The sequence below is a fragment of the Phalangium opilio genome, unplaced genomic scaffold, assembly GCF_054372755.1.
Source record: "Phalangium opilio isolate 3A_F unplaced genomic scaffold, DU_Popi_V2 ptg000487l_1, whole genome shotgun sequence".
Taxonomy (NCBI): domain Eukaryota; kingdom Metazoa; phylum Arthropoda; class Arachnida; order Opiliones; family Phalangiidae; genus Phalangium; species Phalangium opilio.
The window spans coordinates 689,479-708,229 of record NW_028324237.1 but is presented as its reverse complement, the minus strand read 5'-3'; the positions used below and the strand labels follow the sequence as shown (position 1 = coordinate 708,229).

General features: G+C 44.7%; 25 non-coding genes across 25 annotated transcripts; all 25 read left to right on the top strand.

Annotated features, from left to right (window-relative positions):
• Positions 1–4,713: 4,713 nt before the first annotated feature.
• Positions 4,714–4,785, top strand: TRNAE-UUC (transfer RNA glutamic acid (anticodon UUC)). The gene has a single exon. It is a non-coding gene; the product is annotated as a tRNA-Glu (tRNA).
• A 381-nt stretch (positions 4,786–5,166) lies between these two features.
• Positions 5,167–5,238, top strand: TRNAE-CUC (transfer RNA glutamic acid (anticodon CUC)). The gene has a single exon. It is a non-coding gene; the product is annotated as a tRNA-Glu (tRNA).
• Positions 5,239–5,317: 79 nt separating this feature from the next.
• Positions 5,318–5,389, top strand: TRNAE-CUC (transfer RNA glutamic acid (anticodon CUC)). The gene has a single exon. It is a non-coding gene; the product is annotated as a tRNA-Glu (tRNA).
• Positions 5,390–6,521: 1,132 nt separating this feature from the next.
• Positions 6,522–6,593, top strand: TRNAE-CUC (transfer RNA glutamic acid (anticodon CUC)). The gene has a single exon. It is a non-coding gene; the product is annotated as a tRNA-Glu (tRNA).
• A 79-nt stretch (positions 6,594–6,672) lies between these two features.
• Positions 6,673–6,744, top strand: TRNAE-UUC (transfer RNA glutamic acid (anticodon UUC)). The gene has a single exon. It is a non-coding gene; the product is annotated as a tRNA-Glu (tRNA).
• Positions 6,745–6,823: 79 nt separating this feature from the next.
• TRNAE-CUC (transfer RNA glutamic acid (anticodon CUC)) lies at positions 6,824–6,895 on the top strand. Its single transcript has one exon. It is a non-coding gene; the product is annotated as a tRNA-Glu (tRNA).
• Positions 6,896–7,275: 380 nt separating this feature from the next.
• Positions 7,276–7,347, top strand: TRNAE-UUC (transfer RNA glutamic acid (anticodon UUC)). Its single transcript has one exon. It is a non-coding gene; the product is annotated as a tRNA-Glu (tRNA).
• A 79-nt stretch (positions 7,348–7,426) lies between these two features.
• TRNAE-CUC (transfer RNA glutamic acid (anticodon CUC)) lies at positions 7,427–7,498 on the top strand. The gene has a single exon. It is a non-coding gene; the product is annotated as a tRNA-Glu (tRNA).
• A 79-nt stretch (positions 7,499–7,577) lies between these two features.
• Positions 7,578–7,649, top strand: TRNAE-UUC (transfer RNA glutamic acid (anticodon UUC)). The gene has a single exon. It is a non-coding gene; the product is annotated as a tRNA-Glu (tRNA).
• A 230-nt stretch (positions 7,650–7,879) lies between these two features.
• On the top strand, positions 7,880–7,951 carry TRNAE-UUC (transfer RNA glutamic acid (anticodon UUC)). Its single transcript has one exon. It is a non-coding gene; the product is annotated as a tRNA-Glu (tRNA).
• Positions 7,952–8,030: 79 nt separating this feature from the next.
• Positions 8,031–8,102, top strand: TRNAE-CUC (transfer RNA glutamic acid (anticodon CUC)). Its single transcript has one exon. It is a non-coding gene; the product is annotated as a tRNA-Glu (tRNA).
• Positions 8,103–8,331: 229 nt separating this feature from the next.
• Positions 8,332–8,403, top strand: TRNAE-CUC (transfer RNA glutamic acid (anticodon CUC)). The gene has a single exon. It is a non-coding gene; the product is annotated as a tRNA-Glu (tRNA).
• A 531-nt stretch (positions 8,404–8,934) lies between these two features.
• On the top strand, positions 8,935–9,006 carry TRNAE-CUC (transfer RNA glutamic acid (anticodon CUC)). Its single transcript has one exon. It is a non-coding gene; the product is annotated as a tRNA-Glu (tRNA).
• A 682-nt stretch (positions 9,007–9,688) lies between these two features.
• Positions 9,689–9,760, top strand: TRNAE-CUC (transfer RNA glutamic acid (anticodon CUC)). Its single transcript has one exon. It is a non-coding gene; the product is annotated as a tRNA-Glu (tRNA).
• Positions 9,761–9,839: 79 nt separating this feature from the next.
• TRNAE-UUC (transfer RNA glutamic acid (anticodon UUC)) lies at positions 9,840–9,911 on the top strand. The gene has a single exon. It is a non-coding gene; the product is annotated as a tRNA-Glu (tRNA).
• Positions 9,912–9,990: 79 nt separating this feature from the next.
• Positions 9,991–10,062, top strand: TRNAE-CUC (transfer RNA glutamic acid (anticodon CUC)). The gene has a single exon. It is a non-coding gene; the product is annotated as a tRNA-Glu (tRNA).
• An 832-nt stretch (positions 10,063–10,894) lies between these two features.
• On the top strand, positions 10,895–10,966 carry TRNAE-UUC (transfer RNA glutamic acid (anticodon UUC)). The gene has a single exon. It is a non-coding gene; the product is annotated as a tRNA-Glu (tRNA).
• Positions 10,967–11,345: 379 nt separating this feature from the next.
• Positions 11,346–11,417, top strand: TRNAE-CUC (transfer RNA glutamic acid (anticodon CUC)). The gene has a single exon. It is a non-coding gene; the product is annotated as a tRNA-Glu (tRNA).
• A 1,286-nt stretch (positions 11,418–12,703) lies between these two features.
• TRNAE-CUC (transfer RNA glutamic acid (anticodon CUC)) lies at positions 12,704–12,775 on the top strand. Its single transcript has one exon. It is a non-coding gene; the product is annotated as a tRNA-Glu (tRNA).
• Positions 12,776–13,306: 531 nt separating this feature from the next.
• On the top strand, positions 13,307–13,378 carry TRNAE-UUC (transfer RNA glutamic acid (anticodon UUC)). The gene has a single exon. It is a non-coding gene; the product is annotated as a tRNA-Glu (tRNA).
• A 230-nt stretch (positions 13,379–13,608) lies between these two features.
• Positions 13,609–13,680, top strand: TRNAE-UUC (transfer RNA glutamic acid (anticodon UUC)). Its single transcript has one exon. It is a non-coding gene; the product is annotated as a tRNA-Glu (tRNA).
• Positions 13,681–14,664: 984 nt separating this feature from the next.
• On the top strand, positions 14,665–14,736 carry TRNAE-UUC (transfer RNA glutamic acid (anticodon UUC)). The gene has a single exon. It is a non-coding gene; the product is annotated as a tRNA-Glu (tRNA).
• A 972-nt stretch (positions 14,737–15,708) lies between these two features.
• Positions 15,709–15,780, top strand: TRNAE-UUC (transfer RNA glutamic acid (anticodon UUC)). The gene has a single exon. It is a non-coding gene; the product is annotated as a tRNA-Glu (tRNA).
• Positions 15,781–16,763: 983 nt separating this feature from the next.
• TRNAE-UUC (transfer RNA glutamic acid (anticodon UUC)) lies at positions 16,764–16,835 on the top strand. Its single transcript has one exon. It is a non-coding gene; the product is annotated as a tRNA-Glu (tRNA).
• Positions 16,836–17,668: 833 nt separating this feature from the next.
• TRNAE-UUC (transfer RNA glutamic acid (anticodon UUC)) lies at positions 17,669–17,740 on the top strand. Its single transcript has one exon. It is a non-coding gene; the product is annotated as a tRNA-Glu (tRNA).
• Positions 17,741–18,751: the final 1,011 nt, after the last annotated feature.

Here is an 18,751-nt window from a genome sequence, read left to right as displayed (position 1 = left end):
CCGCGATGGGGCAGGCTTGCCCCCTGTTCCCATGTCCGATGGAGTTGCTGAAGCGGAGATTCCTAACGACACCGGTGCCATTTCTGGCCATCATGGCCAGAATCTCAGTTCTAGTGAGGATATGCTCGTCGACGGTGACCCCGATGCGGAAGTTAACCCTTTTGCGTCAGTGGGGGGAGGCAATCGGGGGACTAAACATCCTCTTGGTTCCACCTCTGACTTGTCACAGAAACGTCCCCAGTTCCCGAGGAAACAGAATCCGAATCTGGCCAACGCTCGTGGGTTTACTCCGAATAAACCGCCGGACCCTTCACAGACAAAGTAGGGAGCATGGTTGTCAAAATAGGTACTTTAAATGTTCATGGTTTACGCGACGTTGGTAAGATGGCTTTATTAGTCGAATTCATTAAGGACATGGACATTGTTTTTTTACAAGAAACGCATTGGAATGCGTCGCATGTCGCTGCCTTTAAATTGTTATTTTTTGGTCAATTGTTTTTTTCTCATGATCTAGTGAGTGGCTTTCGGGGGGTCGCTATCGTGTTTACTAAAAAATTGCCTATACGGGTCTTGAATGTTTCTCAAATAATTTCCGGTCGGGCTTTATTAGTCACTTCCGAGTTTTTTGATGTAAGAACGTCTTTTTTAATGTTTACGCCCCCAACGCCGAGGGTGATCGGGTTCAGTTTTTTGGTGATATCAGAAATTCTTTCCCGGACGGTAGAGTCGTGTTTGCGGGGGATCTTAATGATATTTGTAGTCGTCACCTGGACCGTTCGCCCTCGGGGGTGGGGTCCTCTGGTTTTCGGCCTACTAACGTTCAAGTTTTTAAGGATAGCCTAAGTTTGATTGACACATTACCGACTAAAATATGCTAATAATTGTGAATTTACGCGCTCGGGTTTTGTCTTTGGTAAATTTATTCGTTCTCGCATTGACTACATTTTTGTTCGTAATTTTGACTCCCATAATGTCCGTCATTCCCTTATCCGACCTTGTCCTCTTTCCGATCATGCCATGGTCATCACTCACATGGATTTCGAGGGCGTCATTCGCGGTCCGGGGACTTGGTCTTTTAATGACTCCTTACTGGACGAAGCCGTTTTCGCGACAGCCGTAAAGCGCGTCATCGCTCGCAGTCGGTCTACGCCGGAATGCCGCGATGACATTTTCCTTTGGTATGAAACTTTGAAGACTCGACTACGTGACCATGCTATTTTTTATGGTAAATCGCGTGCCCGCGATCGGCGGCAGACTCGCGCGACGTTGGCCTCTCGGTTCGCGTCTCTCTCGGACCAGTTAATAAAGACTCCCGCGGTTCATCTCGAGAAGGCATTGCTTGACGTTCAGACTGCTATACGGGACTATGACTTACATGAGTTGCAGGGTGTGGTCGTCCGTTCAAATTTGGCGTGGCAGGATTTGGGTGAACAACCTTCCGGGTACTTTCTTAGTTCGGAACGGCACCGCCAATCCAGGCGGAGCCTGAAGCATCTTCAGTTGGAAGACGGTACCACCCTCGACGATAGCCTCCGAGTGCGGGGCGAAGTCTTCCGCTATTTTAGTGATCTCTACCGGCGGACTCCGACCGATGATTCAGTTACGGATCACTTTACGTCCTTCGTCAAGGACCGGATGACACCTGACGACAGGGATCTGTGCGACGGCCCTGTTACGTGGCCCGACCTTACCGCTGCCTTACGCGCGATGGCCGTTGGTCGTAGCCCTGGCACGGATGGGCTCACCGTCCGGTTTTGGCGGTTCGTCTTACCACTGATTAAGGTCGAATTCTTGCGCCTTTTGATTGAAATCCATACCACGGGTCGGCTACCCCGGTCCATGATGCAGGGTATGGTGGTTTTATTGCCGAAGGAGGGGGACCCGTCGCTTCTTCGTAATTGGAGGCCGATTACGCTCTTAAATACGGATCGAAAGCTCATTGCAAAGGTGTTTGCCTCTCGACTCTCGTTGATCGTGCCGTCCGTCATTTCCCCTTGTCAAACGGGCGCTATTCGTGGGCGCGACGTGTCCACGACGACTCGGTACGTGAGCGATGTGATGTCTTACTTACATCTGAACAACCAGCCCGGTATACTATTGAAGATGGACCTGACCAAAGCGTTTGATTGTGTGGACTGGACTTTTCTGCTTCGCACACTTGCCTCGTTTGGTTTTGGCCCTGTGTTTCTGAAATGGATGGAGATTTTTCTCACCAGCAGCAGTACCACTATCAAAGTTAATGGCTTTCTCACCGACTTCTTCAGACTGGGTCGATCCGTTCGTCAAGGCTGCCCGCTGAGCCCGTTGCTGTATGCTTTTTCCACGGAACCCCTTTGCTTAGCTCTCGATCAGTGCCCAAGTATTGACCGCATCCGGATTAAAAATACTGCTAGCCCAGTATTGTTTCAACACGTTGACCATAACACTTTGCTTTTGGCATCTACCACCGCAATATCGCACGTCGTTCGGCGTTATGAGGAGTATGGCCTGGCTTCCGATGCCAAAATAAACCTTGAAAAGAGTTCTGGCCAATGGATTGGCTCCTGGGCTACTAACGCGGCGACCACCATTTCCGGGGTGACGGTGTCATCTTATCCCCGTAAGTTTCTAGGGGTTCATATAACCCACGATGTGACCTTGTCGAATTCCCTGAATTGGGATGATAAATTCCCTGGATTTATATCGATCCTTCGTGCCTGGAAACGCCGCCAGTTGACCGTTATAGGCAAGATACTTATCCTCAACTGTCTTGTCGCTTCAAAACTTTGGCATTTGGCGAGGGTTCTTCCTTGCCCTGCTTCCTTCCTATCCGAATTGAAGAAACTATTTGTGGAGTTTATTTGGGGCTCAACTTACCACGCTATTGACTACGTTACTCTTACACGTCCCAGGTCCGAGGGGGGCTTTGGCCTGGTGGATGTTGCTCTCAAATGTCAGGCCTTCCGTCTGCATGAGGCATATGGTCTCCAATTGGACGAGTTGCCCCCTTACGATCGGGCCATTCATATCTTACTGCTCAAGGAATATGGAGGTGGGCTTATTCTTTGGTACCACGCCTTTCGCTTACCATTTCGACAAAGGTGCCTCGCTGCCACGCCGCCTCGTTATGGCGAAATATTGCGCAGTTGGTGGTCGTTTTTGCAAAACCGGACCTTGAACGTCGCACCGGTAACCAACCCTCTTGAAGAATCCCTCTTCTTTAATTCTCGCATACCGCTGCCTAATACTTTTGGCCTCGAGCGTGTAGTACTGGCTCGCGCTGGGTTCCGCACCCTTCGCGATATCCACTATGGAGTCATACCGGGCTTCTTACCACCTGCTGCTATTTCGGAGCAATGTTATCTGACTGATCCCTACACGGAGGTTCCGCTTATATGACGCGATAAAGACCAGTTTGCCTCCCGAGTGGGTACGCCTCTTCCTGCGTCCGGCGCCACCTCTGGACCCGCAATGCGTTAAGGTACGGCTCATCTCGGGTGATGGCACGACGCGTCTGCTCTCGGTTGAATCCGTTGGTTCATTGTACCGCGCACTCCTGCCCCCAACCTTCGAATCTTCTGGCGAGCAAAGGTGGAATCTTTTTTTACACGATCCGCGGCCACGGGTAAAATTCAAGGACCTCACGAACAGCCATCTGGGTCCGGTGCTATCGACTTGTAACTTGAAGATCCTCCACCAAGGCTTACCGGTGAAATCGCGGATTGTTCACGCGGGGCTCGTTCCAGACGCTACGTGCGTCTTTTGCCACGGCGCGGATGAGACTGTTGACCAGTTGTTCCTTACCTGTCCAAAGTCCCGATCCCTTTGGGAGTCAATTTTCAATGCATTTTGTGTGTATACTTTTGATCCTGAGTTTAAATTGGATTGTACCAGATATAACTTAGTAATTTTTCATTGTTACGCGTCTTCGAACGATAAACCTCTCTTATTTTGGCAGGCTGCCTTGTTGTTAATTATTATTGTTAAGTATGTACTATGGAAATATCGTTGTCAATTGGTTGTAAAAGCGGGCCTTGGTATCGTCCTGCCTTTCAGTGTTCCAGTTTTGCTTGCCAGGGTACGTTCCTTTGCCCACAAATATATTGCATTATTATTGCATCGTAACAAGTTTTCTAACTTAGCTACTACCGTAACAAGGTTGCAGATGTTGTTTTAATATTGTATAGTTAACTCCAGGAATTAATGCTGTAATTTAATCATTATTTTAATTCAATTTAACCGTTATAACCACTTACATATTCCATTGTAATGTTTTCGATGCTTTTAATAATAAAAAAAAAAAAAATATCTGGCTCTCACCCAGAAGACCCGGGTTCGATTCCCGGTATCGGAGCGAGTGCTTTTGTACCGGTTTTGAAGAATAGACTTAAGGATATAGGTTTATGAATAGAATTAAGACTTGGTTAAGCAAGTCCGATATGGTCTAGTGGCTAGGATATCTGGTTTTCACCCAGAAGGCCGGGGTTCGATTCCGGTATCGGAGACAGCGCTTTTGTACCGCTTTTAAAGAATAAATTTAAAGACACATTTTTAGGAATAATATCTAGGGTTGCTTAAACCAGTCCGATATGGTCTAGTGGCTAGGATATCTGGCTCTCTCCCAGAAGACCCGGGTTCGATTCGCGTTATCGGAGCGAGTGCTTTTGTTCCGCTTTTAAAGAATAAATTTAAAGACACATTTATAGGAATAATATCTAGGTTTGCTCAAACCAGTCCGATATGGTCTAGTGGCTAGGATATCTGGCTTTCACCCAGAAGGCCCGGGTTCGACTCCCGGTATCGGAGCGAGTGCTTTTGTACCGCTTTTCAAGAATAGACTTAAGGATATAGGTTTATGAATTGAATTAAGACTTGGTTGAGCAAGTCCAATATGGTCTAGTGGGTAGGATACCTGGCTTTCACCCAGAATGCCCGCGTTCGATTCCCGGTATCGGAGCGGGTGCTTTTGTACCGGTTTTGAAGAATAGACTTAAGGATATAGGTTTATGAATAGAATTAAGACTTGGTTAACCAAGTCCGATATGGTCTAGTGGCTAGGATATCTGGCTTTCCCCCAGAAGGCCTGGGTTCGATTCATGGTATCGGAGCGAGTGCTTTTGTACCGCATTTCAAGAATAGACTTAAGGATATAGGTTTATGAATAGAATTAAGACTTGGTTGAGCAAGTTCGATATGGTCTAGTGGCTAGGATATCTGGCTCTCACCCAGAAGGCCCGGGTTCGATTCCCGGTATCGGAGCGGGTGCTTTTGTACCGGTTTTGAAGAATAGACTTAAGGATATAGGTTTATAAATAGAAATAAGACTTGGTTAAGCAAGTCCGATATGGTCTAGTGGCTAGGATATCTGGCTCTCACCCAGAAGGCCCGGGTTCGATTCCCGGTATCGGAGCGGGTGCTTTTGTACCGGTTTTGAAGAATAGACTTAAGGATATAGGTTTGTGAATAGAATTAAGACTTGGTAGAGCAAGTCCGATATGGTCTAGTGGCTAGGGTATCTGGCTTTCACACAGAAGGCCCGGGTTCTATTCCCGGTATCGGAAACAGTGCGCTTTTGCCAACTTTAAAGAATGAACTTAAAGACACATTTATAGGATAATATTTAGAGTTGTTCAAGCCAGTCCGATATGGTCTAGTGGCTAGGATATCTGGTTTTCACCCAGAAGGGCCGGGTTCGATTCCGGTATCGGAGACAGCGATTTTGTACCGCTTTTAAACAATAAATTTAAAGACACATTTTTAGGAATAATATCTAGGGTTGCTTAAACCAGTCCGATATGGTCTAGTGGCTAGGATTTCTGGCTCTCACCCAGAAGACCCGGGGTCGATTTCCGGTATCGGAGCGAGTGCTTTTGTACCGGTTTTGAAGAATAGACTTAAGGATATAGGTTTATGAATAGAATTAAGACTTCGTTAAGCAAGTCCGATATGGTCTAGTGGCTAGGATATCAGGCTTTCACCCAGAAGGCCCGGGTTCGATTCCAGGTATCGGAGACAGTGCTTTTGTACCGCTTTTAAAGAATAAATTTAAAGACACATTTTTAGGAATAATATCTAGGGTTGCTCAAACCGGTCCGATATGGTCTAGTGGCTAGGACATCAGGCTTTCACCCAGAAGGCTCGGGTTCGATTCCCGGTATCGGAGACAGTGCTTTGTACCGCTTTTAAAGAATAAATTTAAAGACACATTTATGGGAATAATATCTAGGGTTGCTCAAAACAGTCCGTTATGGTCTAGTGGCTAGGATACCTGGCTTTCACCCAGAAGGCCCGGGTTCGATTCCCGTTAGCGGAGCGAGTGCTTTTGTACCGGTTTTGAAGAATAGACTTAAGGATATAGGTTTACGAATAGAATTAAGACTTGCTTAAGCAAGTCCGATATGGTCTAGTGGCTAGGATATCTGGTTTTCACCCAGAAGGCCCGGGTTCGATTCCGGTATCGGAGACAGCGCTTTTGTACCGCTTTTCAAGAATAAATTTAAAGACACATTTTTAGGAATAATATCTAGGGTTGCTTAAACCAGTCCGATATGGTCTAGTGGCTAGGATATCTGGCTCTCACCCAGAAGACCCGGGTTCGATTCCCGTTATCGGAGCGAGTGCTTTTGTTCCGCTTTTAAAGAATAAATTTAAAGACACATTTATAGGAATAATATCTAGGTTTGCTCAAACCAGTCCGATATGGTCTAGTGGCTAGGATATCTGGCTTTCACCTAGAAGGTCCGGGTTCGACTCCCGGTATCGGAGCGAGTGCTTTTGTACCGGTTTTGAAGAATAGACTTAAGGATATAGGTTTATGAATAAAATTAAGACTTGGTTAAGCAAGTCCGATATGTTCTAGTGGCTAGGATATCTGGCTCTCACCCAGAAGACCCGGGTTCGATTCCCGGTATCGGAGCGAGTGCTTTTGTACCGGTTTTGAAGAAAAGACTTAAGGATATAGGTTTATGAATAGAATTAAGACTTGGTTAAGCAAGTCCGATATGGTCTAGTGGCTAGGATATCTGGATTTCACCCAGAAGGCCCGGGTTCGATTCCGGTATCGGAGACAGCGCTTTTGTACCGCTTTTAAAGAATAAATTTAAAGACACATTTTTAGGAATAATATCTAGGGTTGCTTAAACCAGTCCGATATGGTCTAGTGGCTGGGATATCTGGCTCTCACCCAGCAGACCCGGGTTCGATTCCCGTTATCGGAGCGAGTGCTTTTGTTCCGCTTTTAAAGAATAAATTTAAAGACACATTTATAGGAATAATATCTAGGTTTGCTCAAACCAGTCCGATATGGTCTAGTGGCTAGGATATCTGGCTTTCACCTAGAAGGTCCGGGTTCGACTCCCGGTATCGGAGCGAGTGCTTTTGTACCGGTTTTGAAGAATAGACTTAATGATATAGGTTTATGAATAAAATTAAGACTTGGTTAAGCAAGTCCGATATGGTCTAGTGGCTAGGATATCTGGCTCTCACCCAGAAGACCCGGGTTCGATTCCCGGTATCGGAGCGAGTGCTTTTGTACCGGTTTTGAAGAATAGACTTAAGGATATAGGTTTATGAATAGAATTAAGACTTGGTTAAGCAAGTCCGATATGGTCTAGTGGCTAGGATATCAGGCTTTCACCCAGAAGCCCCGGGTTCGATTCCCGGTATCGGAGCGGGTGCTTTTGTACCGGTTTTGAAGAATAGACTTAAGGATATAGGTTTATGAATAGAATTAAGACTTGGTTAACCAAGTCCGATATGGTCTAGTGGCTAGGATATCTGGCTTTCCCCCAGAAGGCCTGGGTTCGATTCATGGTATCGGAGCGAGTGCTTTTGTACCGCATTTCAAGAATAGACTTAAGGATATAGGTTTATGAATAGAATTAAGACTTGGTTGAGCAAGTCCGATATGGTCTAGTGGCTAGGATATCTGGCTTTCACCCAGATGGCCTGGGTTCGATTCCCGGTATCGGAGCGAGTGCTTTTGTACCGGTTTTGAAGAATAGACTTAAGGACATAGGTTTATAAATAGAAATAAGACTTGGTTAAGCAAGTCCGATATGGTCTAGTGACTAGGATATCTGGCTCTCACCCAGAAGCCCCGGGTTCGATTCCCGGTATCGGAGCGGGTGCTTTTGTACCGGTTTTGAAGAATAGACTTAAGGATATAGGTTTGTGAATAGAATTAAGACTTGGTAGAGCAAGTCCGATATGGTCTAGTGGCTAGGGTATCTGGCTTTCACACAGAAGGCCCGGGTTCTATTCCCGGTATCGGAAACAGTGCGCTTTGGCCAACTTTAAAGAATGAACTTAAAGACACATTTATAGGATAATATTTAGAGTTGTTCAAGCCAGTCCGATATGGTCTAGTGGCTAGGATTTCTGGCTCTCACCCAGAAGACCCGGGTTCGATTTCCGGTATCGGAGCGAGTGCTTTTGTACCGGTTTTGAAGAATAGACTTAAGGATATAGGTTTATGAATAGAATTAAGACTTCGTTAAGCAAGTCCGATATGGTCTAGTGGCTAGGATATCAGGCTTTCACCCAGAAGGCCCGGGTTCGATTCCAGGTATCGGAGACAGTGCTTTTGTACCGCTTTTAAAGAATAAATTTAAAGACACATTTTTAGGAATAATATCTAGGGTTGCTCAAACCGGTCCGATATGGTCTAGTGGCTAGGACATCAGGCTTTCACCCAGAAGGCTCGGGTTCGATTCCCGGTATCGGAGACAGTGCTTTGTACCGCTTTTAAAGAATAAATTTAAAGACACATTTATGGGAATAATATCTAGGGTTGCTCAAAACAGTCCGTTATGGTCTAGTGGCTAGGATACCTGGCTTTCACCCAGAAGGCCCGGGTTCGATTCCCGTTAGCGGAGCGAGTGCTTTTGTACCGGTTTTGAAGAATAGACTTAAGGATATAGGTTTATGAATAAAATTAAGACTTGGTTAAGCAAGTCCGATATGGTCGAGTGGCTAGGATATCTGGCTCTCACCCAGAAGACCCGGGTTCGATTCCCGGTATCGGAGCGAGTGCTTTTGTACCGGTTTTGAAGAATAGACTTAAGGATATAGGTTTATGAATAGAATTAGGACTTGGTTAAGCAAGTCCGATATGGTCTAGTGGCTAGGATATCAGGCTTTCACCCAGAAGGCGCGGGTTCGATTCCAGGTATCGGAGACAGTGCTTTTGTACCGCTTTTAAAGAATAAATTTAAAGACACATTTTTAGGAATAATATCTAGGGTTGCTCAAACCGGTCCGATATGGTATAGCGGCTAGGATATCTGGCTCTCACCAAGAAGGCCCGTGTTCGATTCCCGGTATCGGAGGCAGTGCTTTTGTTCCGCTTTTAAAGAATAAATTTAAAGACACATTTATAGGACTAATATCTAGGGTTGCACAAACCAGTCCGATATGGTATAGCGGCTAGGATATCTGGCTCTCACCAAGAAGGCCCGGGTTCGATTCCCGTTAGCGGAGCGAGTGCTTTTGTACCCTTTTTGAAGAATAGACTTAAGGATATAGGTTTACGAATAGAATTAAGACTTGCTTTAGCACGTCCGATATGGTCTAGTGGCTAGGATATATGGTTTTCACCCAGAAGGCCGGGGTTCGATTCCGGTATCGGAGACAGCGCTTTTGTACCGCTTTTAAAGAATAAATTTAAACACACATTTTTAGGAATAATATCTAGGGTTGCTAAAACCAGTCCGATATGGTCTAGTGGCTAGGATATCTGGCTCTCACCCAGAAGACCCGGGTTCGATTCCCGTTATCGGAGCGAGTGCTTTTGTTCCGCTTTTAAAGAATAAATTTAAAGACACATTTATAGGAATAATATCTAGGTTTGCTCAAACCGGTCCGATATGGTCTAGTGGCTAGGATATCTGGCTTTCACCCAGAAAGTCCGGGTTCGACTCCCGGTATCGGAGCGAGTGCTTTTGTACCGGTTTTGAAGAATAGACTTAAGGACATAGGTTTATAAATAGAAATAAGACTTGGTTAAGCAAGTCCGATATGGTCTAGTGGCTAGGATATCTGGCTCTCACCCAGAAGCCCCGGGTTCGATTCCCGGTATCGGAGCGGGTGCTTTTGTACCGGTTTTGAAGAATAGACTTAAGGATATAGGTTTGTGAATAGAATTAAGACTTGGTAGAGCAAGTCCGATATGGTCTTGTGGCTAGGGTATCTGGCTTTCACACAGAAGGCCCGGGTTCGATTCCCGGTATCGGAGCGAGTGTTTTTGTACCGATTTTGAAAAATAAACTTAAGGATATGGGTTTATGAATAGAATTAAGACTTGGTTGAGCAAGTCCGACATGGTCTAGTGGCTAGGGTATCTGGCTTTCACCCAGAAGACCCGGGTTCGATTCCCGGTATCGGAGACAGTGCGTTTGTACCAACTTTAAAGAATAAACTTAAAGACACATTTATAGGAATAATATTTAGAGTTGTTCAAGCCAGTCCGATATGGTCTAGCGGCTAGGATATCTGGCTTTCACCCAGAAGGCCTGGGTTCGATTCATGGTATCGGAGCGAGTGCTTTTGTACCGCATTTCAAGAATAGACTTAAGGATATAGGTTTATGAGTTGAATTAAGATTTGGTTGAGCAAGTCCAATATGGTCTAGTGGCTAGGATATCTGGCTTTCACCCAGATGGCCTGTGTTCGATTCCCGGTGTCGGAGCGAGTACTTTTTACCGATTTTCAAGAATAGACTTAAGGATATAGGTTTATGAATACAATTAAGACTTGCTTGAGCATGTCCGTAATGGTCTAGTGGGTAGGATACCTGGCTTACACCCAGAATGCCCGCGTTCGATTCCCGGTATCGGAGACTATGCTTTGTACCGTTTTTAAAGAATAAATTTAAAGACACATTTATAGGAATAATATCTAGGGTTGCACAAAACAGTCCGATATGGTCTAGTGGCTAGGATACCTGGCTTTCACCCAGAAGGCCCGGGTTCGATTCCCGGTATCGGAGCGAGTGTGTTTGTACCGATTTTGTAAAATAAACTTAAGGATATAGGTTTATGAATAGAATTAAGACTTGGTTGAGGAAGTCCATTATGGTCAAGTGGGTAGGATACCTGGCTTTCACCCAGAATGCCCGCGTTCGATTCCCGGTTTCGGAGACTGTGTTTGTACCGTTTTTAAAGAATAAATTTAAAGACAGATTTATAGGAATAATATTTAGAGTTGTTCAAACCAGTCCGTTATGGTCTAGAGGCTAGGATATCTTGCTTTCACCCAGAAGGCCCTGGTTCGACTCCCGGTATCGGAGCGAGTGCTTTTATACCGCATTTCAAGAATGGACTTAAGGATATAGGTTTATGAATAGAATTAAGACTTTGTTAACCAAGTCCGGTATGGTCTAGTGGCTAGGATATCTGGCTCTCACCCAGAAGGCCCGGGTTCGATTCCCGGTATCGGAGCGGGTGCTTTTGTACCGGTTTTGAAGAATAGACTTAAGGATATAGGTTTGTGAATAGAATTAAGACTTGGTAGAGCAAGTCCGATATGGTATAGTGGCTAGGATATCTGGCTTTCACCCAGAAGGCCCGGGTTCTACTCCTAGTATCGGATCATCGGCTTTCGTACCGCTTTAAAGGATAAAGTTAGGGACACATTTTTAAAAATAATATTTAGAGTTGTTCAAAGTAGTCCGTTATGGTCTAGAGGCTAGGATATCTGGCTTTCACCCAGAAGGCCCGGGTTCGACTCCCGGTACCGGAGCGAGTGCTTTTGTACCGCATTTCAAGAATGGACTTAAGGACATATGTTTATGAATAGAATTAAAACTTGGATAAGGAAGTCCGATATGGTCTTGCGGATAGGATATCTGACTTTCACCCAGAAGGCCCGGGTTCGATTCCCGGTATCGGAGCGAGTGCTTTTGTACCGCATTTCAAGAATAGACTTAAGGATATAGGTTTATGAATAGAATTAAAACTTGATTGAGCAAGTCCGATGTGGTATAGTGGCTAGGATATCTGGCTTTCACCCAGATGGCCTGGGTTCGATTCCCGGTATCGGAGCGAGTGCTTTTGTACCGATTTTCAAGAATAGACTTAAGGATATAGGTTTATGTATAGAATTAAGACTTGCTCAAGCAAGTCCGATATGGTCTAGTGGGTAGGATACCGGGCTTTCACCCAGAAGGCCCGGGTTCGATTCCCGGTATCGGAGCGAGTGCTTTTGTACCGATTTTCAAGAATAGACTTAAGGATATAGGTTTATGAATAGAATTAAGACTTGCTTGAGCAAGTCCGATATGGTCTAGTGGGTAAGATACTTGGTTTTCACCCAGAAGGCCTGGGTTCGATTCCCGGTATCGGAGCGAGTGCTTTTGTACCGATTTTCAAGAATAGACTTAAGGATATAGGTTTATGAATAGAATTAAGACTTGCTTGAGCAAGTCCGATATGGTCTAGTGGGTAAGATACTTGGTTTTCACCCAGAAGGCCTGGGTTCGATTCCCGGTATCGGAGCGAGTGCTTTTGTACCGATTTTCAAGAATAGACTTAAGGATATAGGTTTATGAATAGAATTAAGACTTGGTAGAGCAAGTCCGATATGGTCAAGTGGCTAGGATATCTGACTTTCACCCAGAAGGCCCGGGTTCGATTCCCGGTATTGGAGCGAGTGCTTTTGTACTGATTTTCAAGAATAGACTTAAGGATATAGGTTTATGAATAGAATTAAGACTTGGCAGAGCAAGTCCGGTATGGTCTAGTGGCTAGGATATCTGGCTCTCACCCAGAAGGCCCGGGTTCGATTCCCGGTATCGGAGCGGATGCTTTTGTACCGGTTTTGAAGAATAGACTTAAGGATATAGGTTTGTGAATAGAATTAAGACTTGGTAGAGCAAGTCCGATATGGTCTAGTGGCTAGGATATCTGGCTTTCACCCAGAAGGCCCGGGTTCTACTCCTAGTATCGGAGCATCGGCTTTCGTACCGCTTTAAAGGATAAAGTTAGAGACACATTTTTAAAAATAATATTTAGAGTTGTTCAAAGTAGTCCGTTATGGTCTAGAGGCTAGGATATCTGGCTTTCACCCAGAAGGCCCGGGTTCGACTCCCGGTACCGGAGCGAGTGCTTTTGTACCGCATTTCAAGAATGGACTTAAGGACATATGTTTATGAATAGAATTAAAACTTGGATAAGGAAGTCCGATATGGTCTTGCGGATAGGATATCTGACTTTCACCCAGAAGGCCCGGGTTCGATTCCCGGTATCGGAGCGAGTGCTTTTGTACCGCATTTCAAGAATAGACTTAAGGATATAGGTTTATGTATAGAATTAAGACTTGCTCAAGCAAGTCCGATATGGTCTAGTGGGTAGGATACCTGGCTTTCACCCAGAAGGCCCGGGTTCGATTCCCGGTATCGGAGCGAGTGCTTTTGTACCGATTTTCAAGAATAGACTTAAGGATATAGGTTTATGTATAGAATTAAAACTTGATTGAGCAAGTCCGATGTAGTATAGTGGCTAGGATATCTGGCTTTCACCCAGATGGCCTGGGTTCGATTCCCGGTATCGGAGCGAGTGCTTTTGTACCGATTTTCAAGAATAGACTTAAGGATATAGGTTTATGTATAGAATTAAGACTTGCTCAAGCAAGTCCGATATGGTCTAGTGGGTAGGATACCTGGCTTTCAACCAGAAGGCCCGGGTTCGATTCCCGGTATCGGAGCGAGTGCTTTTGTACCGATTTTCAAGAATAGACTTAAGGATATAGGTTTATGAATAGAATTAAGACTTGCTTGAGCAAGCCCGATATGGTCTAGTGGGTAAGATACTTGGTTTTCACCCAGAAGGCCTGGGTTCGATTCCCGGTATCGGAGCGAGTGCTTTTGTACCGATTTTCAAGAATAGACTTAAGGATATAGGTTTATGATTTGAATTAAGATTTGGTTGAGCAAGTCCAATATGGTCAAGTGGGTAGGATACCTGGCTTTCACCCAGAATGCCCGCGTTCGATTCCCGGTATCGGAGGCTGTGCTTTGTACCGTTTTTAAAGAATAAATTTAAAGACACATTTATAGGAATAATATTTAGAGTTGTTCAAGCCAGTCCGATATGGTCTAGCGGCTAGGATATCTGGCTTTCACCCAGAAGGCCCGGGTTCTACTCCTAGTATCGGAGCATCGGCTTTTGTACCGGTTTTGAAGAATAGACTTAAGGATATAGGTTTATGAATAGAATTAATTCATGCTCAAGCATGTCCGATATGGTCTAGTGGGTAGGATACCTGGCTTTCACCCAGAAGGCTCGGGTTCGATTCCCGGTATCGGAGCGAGTGCTTTTGTACCGCTTTTAAAGAATAAATTTAAAGACACATTTATAGGAATAATATCTAGGGTTGCCCAAACCAGTCCGATATGGTCTAGCGGCTAGGATATCTGGCTTTCACCCAGAAGGCCCGGGTTCTACTCCTAGTATCGGAGCATCGGCTTTTGTACCGGTTTTGAAGAATAGCCTTAAGGATATAGGTTTATGAATAGAATTAAGACTTGGTTAACCAAGTCCGATATGGTCTAGTGTCTAGGACATCTGGCTTTCACACAGAAGGCCTGGGTTCGATTCATGGGATCGGAGCGAGTGCTTTTGTACCGCATTTCAAGAATAGACTTAAGGATATAGGTTTATGAATAGAATTAAGACTTGCTCAAGCAAGTCCGATATGATCTAGTGGGTAGGATACCTGGCTTTCACCCAGAAGGCCCGGGTTCGATTCCCGGTATCGGAGCGAGTGCTTTTGTACCGCTTTTCAAGAATAGACTTAAGGATATAGGTTTATGAATAGAATTAAGACTTGGTTAAGCAAGTCCGATATGGTCGAGTGGGTAGGATACCCAGAAGGCCCGGGTTCGATTCCCGGTATCGGAGCGGGTGCTTTTGTACCGCTTTTCAAGAATAGACTTAAGGATATAGGTTTATGAATAGAATTAAGACTTGGCAGAGCAAGTCCGATATTGTCAAGTGGCTAGGATACCTGACTTTCACACAGAAGGCCCGGGTTCGATTCCCGGTATCGGAGCGAGTGCTTTTGTACCGCTTTTCAAGAATAGACTTAAGGATATAGGTTTATGAATAGAATTAAGACTTGGCAGAGCAAGTCCGATATGGTCAAGTGGCTAGGATATCTGACTTTCACCCAGAAGGCCTGGGTTCGATTCCCGGTATCGGAGCGAGTGCTTTTGTACTGATTTTCAAGAATAGACTTAAGGATATAGGTTTATGAATAGAATTAAGACTTGGTAGAGCAAGTCCGATATGGTCTAGTGGCTAGGGTATCTGGCTTTCACACAGAAGACCCGGATTCGATTCCCGGTATCGGAGACAGTGCGTTTGTACCGCATTTCAAGAATGGACTTAAGGACAATGGTTTTGAATAGAATTAAAACTTGGATAAGGAAGTCCGACATGGTCTTGCGGATAGGATATCTGACTTTCACCCAGAAGGCCCGGGTTCGACTCCCGGTATCGGAGCGAGTGCTTTTGTACCGCATTTCAAGAATGGACTTAAGGACAATGGTTTTGAATAGAATTAAAACTTGGATAAGGAAGTCCGACATGGTCTTGCGGATAGGATATCTGACTTTCACCCAGAAGGCCCGGGTTCGATTCCCGGTAACGGAGCGAGTGCTTTTGTACTGATTTTCAAGAATAGACTTAAGGATATAGGTTTATGAATAGAATTAAGAATAGGTAAAGCAAGTCTGATATGGTCTAGTGGCTAGGGTATCTGGCTTTCACCCAGAAGACCCGGGTTCGATTCCCGGTATCGGAGACAGTGCGTTTGTACCAACTTTAAAGAATAAACTTAAAGACACATTTATAGGAATAATATTTAGGGTTGTTCAAGCCAGTCCGATATGGTCTAGCGGCTATGATATCTGGCTTTCACCCAGAAGGCCCGGGTTCTACTCCTAGTATCGGAGCATCGGCTTTTGTACAAGTTTTGAAGAATAGACTTAAGGACATAGGTTTATGAATAGAATTAAGACTTGGTTAAGCAAGTCCGACATGGTCTATTGGCTAGGATATCTGGCTTTCACCCAGAGGGCCCGGGTTCGATTCCCGGTATCGGAGCGAGTGTTTTTGTACCGATTTTGAAAAATAAACTTAAGGATATAGGTTTATGAATAGAATTAAGACTTGGCAGAGCAAGTCCGATATGGTCAAGTGGCTAGGATATCTGACTTTCACCCAGAAGGCCTGGGTTCGATTCCCGTTATCGGAGCGAGTGCTTTTGTACTGATTTTCAAGAATAGACTTAAGGATATAGGTTTATGAATAGAATTAAGACTTGGTAGAGCAAGTCCGATATGGTCTAGTGGCTAGGGTATCTGGCTTTCACACAGAAGACCCGGATTCGATTCCCGGTATCGGAGACAGTGCGTTTGTACCGCATTTCAAGAATGGACTTAAGGACAATGGTTTTGAATAGAATTAAAACTTGGATAAGGAAGTCCGACATGGTCTTGCGGATAGGATATCTGACTTTCACCCAGAAGGCCCGGGTTCGACTCCCGGTATCGGAGCGAGTGCTTTTGTACCGCATTTCAAGAATGGACTTAAGGACAATGGTTTTGAATAGAATTAAAACTTGGATAAGGAAGTCCGACATGGTCTTGCGGATAGGATATCTGACTTTCACCCAGAAGGCCCGGGTTCGATTCCCGGTAACGGAGCGAGTGCTTTTGTACTGATTTTCAAGAATAGACTTAAGGATATAGGTTTATGAATAGAATTAAGAATCGGTAGAGCAAGTCTGATATGGTCTAGTGGCTAGGGTATCTGGCTTTCACCCAGAAGACCCGGGTTCGATTCCCGGTATCGGAGACAGTGCGTTTGTACCAACTTTAAAGAATAAACTTAAAGACACATTTATAGGAATAATATTTAGGGTTGTTCAAGCCAGTCCGATATGGTCTAGCGGCTATGATATCTGGCTTTCACCCAGAAGGCCCGGGTTCTACTCCTAGTATCGGAGCATCGGCTTTTGTACAAGTTTTGAAGAATAGACTTAAGGACATAGGTTTATGAATAGAATTAAGACTTGTTTAAGCAAGTCCGACATGGTCTATTGGCTAGGATATCTGGCTTTCACCCAGAGGGCCCGGGTTCGATTCCCGGTATCGGAGCGAGTGTTTTTGTACCGATTTTGAAAAATAAACTTAAGGATATAGGTTTATGAATAGAATTAAGACTTGGTTGAGCAAGTCCATTATGGTTAAGTGGGTAGGATACCTGGCTTTCACCCAGAATGCCCGCTTTCGATTCCCGGTATCGGAGGCTGTGATTTGTACCGTTTTTAAAGAATAAATTTAAAGACACATTTATAGGAATAATATTTAGAGTTGCTCAAGCCAGTCCGATATGGTCTAGCGGCTAGGATATCTGGCTTTCACCCAGAAGGCCCGGGTTCTACTCCTAGTATCGGAGCATCGGCTTTTGTACCGGTTTTGAAGAATGCACTTAAGGATATAGGTTTATGAATAGAATTAAGACTTGGTTAACCAAGACCGATATGGTCTAGTGTCTAGGACATCTGGCTTTCACCCAGAAGGCCTGGGTTCGATTCATGGGATCGGAGCGAGTGCTTTTGTACCACATTTCAAGAATAGACTTAAGGATATAGGTTTATGAATAGAATTAAGACTTGCTCAAGCAAGTCCGATATGGTCTAGTGGGTAGGATACCTGGCTTTCACCCAGAAGGCCCGGGTTCGATTCCCGGTATCGGAGCGAGTGCTTTTGTACCGCTTTTCAAGAATAGACTTAAGGATATAGGTTTATGAATAGAATTAAGACTTGGTTAAGCAAGTCCGATATGGTCTAGTGGGTAGGATACCCAGAAGGCCCGGGTTCGATTCCCGGTATCGGAGCGGGTGCTTTTGTACCGGTTTTGAAGAATAGACTTAAGGACAAAGGTTTATGAGTAGAATTAAGACTTGGTAGAGCAAGTCCGATATGGTCTAGTGGCTAGGGTATCTGGCTTTCACACAGAAGACCCGGATTCGATTCCCGGTATCGGAGACAGTGCGTTTGTACCAACTTTAAAGAATAAACTTAAAGACACATTTATAGGAATAATATTTAGAGTTGTTCAAGCCAGTCCGATATGGTCTAGCGGCTATGATATCTGGCTTTCACCCAGAAGGCCCGGGTTCTACTCCTAGTATCGGAGCATCGGCTTTTGTACAAGTTTTGAAGAATAGACTTAAGGACATAGGTTTATGAATAGAATTAAGACTTGGTTAAGCAAGTCCGACATGGTCTATTGGCTAGGATATCTGGCTTTCACCCAGAGGGCCCGGGTTCGATTCCCGGTATCGGAGCGAGTGTTTTTGTACCGATTTTGAAAAATAAACTTAAGGATATAGGTTTATGAATAGAATTAAGACTTGGTTGAGCAAGTCCATTATGGTTAAGTGGGTAGGATACCTGGCTTTCACCCAGAATGCCCGCGTTCGATTCCCGGTATCGGAGGCTGTGCTTTGTACCGTTTTTAAAGAATAAATTTAAAGACACATTTATTGGAATAATATTTAGAGTTGGTCAAGCCAGTCCAATGTGGTCTAGCGGCTAGGATATCTTGCTTTCACCCAGAAGGCCCGGGTTCTACTCCAAGTATCGGAGCATCGGCTTTTGTACCGCTTTAAAGGATAAACTTAGAGACACATTTTTACAAATAATATTTAGAGTTGTTCAAACCAGTCCGTTATGGTCTAGAGGCTAGGATATCTTGCTTTCACC